This window comes from Xyrauchen texanus, chromosome 25 (genome assembly GCF_025860055.1).
Source record: "Xyrauchen texanus isolate HMW12.3.18 chromosome 25, RBS_HiC_50CHRs, whole genome shotgun sequence".
Classification (NCBI taxonomy): Eukaryota; Metazoa; Chordata; class Actinopteri; order Cypriniformes; family Catostomidae; genus Xyrauchen; species Xyrauchen texanus.
In genome coordinates, this window is record NC_068300.1 from 7,108,076 (window position 1) to 7,110,047 (window position 1,972).

The following is a 1,972-nucleotide window of genomic DNA, read 5'->3' on the forward strand; positions in this document are numbered from 1 at the left end:
CCAGGCACAAGATATGTAAGTGACATAGCCTTGGGGTGCAACACCAATCAGAAATTTTACAGTATGGTGATGCTTGTAGTTTGACCACGTTTGTGCTTGGGCTAGTAAATTAGAGGGCTTCTCAATAAAAACTTAGAAACAGTCAACTATCACAGCAACTTTACATCCAAATGCCTGTCTGAATCCCATTGGCATTGTAGCTTGAAGAACATGTCGCTCTGGCCACTCAATTTGAAATCCCAACCTTTCATGAAGTATGTCAATTACTTTATGCCAAACTCTAGAAGCAGTTGGCAGAGAGATCTTGAACCTGAAAGCTAAATCTTTCAGCGGGAGATTTAGTCTCAGCTTCATCAAAACTAAAATGAACTGTTCAAATTTAGACAGCACAGACATAGGACCACAGCTGATGTAGGGTTTGCACAGCTCAAAAATCTGAATTAAAACTAAGAAGTTGGGGAGCCCCGTGTAGAACATTGTCTTGTCTTCGTTTTTTTCAAAGGACTCCTTGTTGAACTGTGTGTCCAGTGCTTTGGCTCGAAGATCTCCCAGCTCTGTTGTGTTTTGTCTCAGAACATCCTCCATCTTCTCGATGTCATCCATTGTTAGCTCAGTCTGGCATCCGGCATCTACATAGCCTGCATCATATCAGTGGGGAGCATAATTAGTTAATTCATGAATATGAATTATGTGAATTGTTGTGAAGTTATCTTTTTGACAACCTTTTTACAAACATGCAAGTTCTCTGGTCCAATTATACGGAGTGATTTTAGTTCATATGAATTATGTGAATTGTTGTGAAGTAATCTTTTTTACAAACATACAAGTTTTCTGGTCAACATTTGTAACAATTAATAATTATTAATAACAATGAATAATAATGCTGGTTACACATCTTAGTACAATAATTTACCTTTATCATTTAATGTCCCATTCCCACTGATCTCCTCTGATTGTGGGTTGTTGTCAGCCTCGGTTCTGAGCTTTCGGCTGTCTGCGTCAGATCCGGACTCTCATCTGTCTGCTGGAGATCCAACATAGCATCTGCACATTCCGACCGTCTTTGTTGGTCTTCCTTGATCTTCATCATTTGCTCTCGTTTAAGAGACGCCTCTGATTTGGGCTTAGTTTTTTGGTAACCTAGGTTGACCGTCGGAGCCAAATCTACCGACTCAACGTCACCCAAAGCGCTAGGGCAACCTAAAAAGCCCCAATGAAGTCCATATTAGACTACCGGTAACTTAATAAGCATTACTAAGTAAATGAGCATTTAATGACAACCTAATGCTATATAAACACAGACACAAAAAACACGTTGGCTAGCTAACATACCTCCGACGAAGTGGTCACTGCAGACACGGGCATTAACAGACTCTGCTCCTCCCGACCGCAGACGTACGTTAAAAATCCACTTTTTACGGCGTTGTTCTGTGAGCTTTTTACAATTCTCACCTTTATGAGTGACAATCTTCGGTACTCTATAAAAACCCTTTCCGTTTTCTCGATTAGAACGATTGGAGCAGCCGTAAACTGCACAAAACATTGGCATTTTGCCAGACGGCAGATCCTCAGCTATTTCACTTCCTGCCCTCCATCTGAATTGCGCGCTCTCGCGATGCAGCAGCGTGACGTCACGTGAAACACGGTGTGTTTCTCAGAGATGCAATTACAATGCTGTGGCTTAGTTTTCAACTATTTTCGTTGGTAAAATGGAGCTAAAACAGGCAATATGGTGTCTAAAATGTACATCACTTAATATTAACTTCTTGTTTATTAAACTTGTATAAAATCAAAATCACATTTGTTATCATGCTGATATATCATGAGAAAAACTGCACTCTTCGTGTGATATTATATTAGATTAACTACATTAAATTATATAAACCGACTAAATCACAGTGAAAGCGAAATCTAAATGCGCACCCGGATAGTCTAATCTACAAGACTAACGTTACATCACGTAGTGTATGCG

General features: G+C 39.9%; 1 long non-coding RNA gene across 1 annotated transcript; it reads right to left on the reverse strand.

Moving 5' to 3' along the window:
* Nucleotides 1-226: 226 nt before the first annotated feature.
* On the reverse strand, nt 227-1,442 carry LOC127618500 (uncharacterized). The gene is made up of 3 exons (XR_007967435.1): nt 1,333-1,442; nt 914-1,200; nt 227-638 (listed from the first exon to the last, which is right to left on the reverse strand). It is a non-coding gene; the product is annotated as an uncharacterized LOC127618500 (long non-coding RNA).
* Between the last annotated feature and the right edge of the window lie 530 nt (nt 1,443-1,972).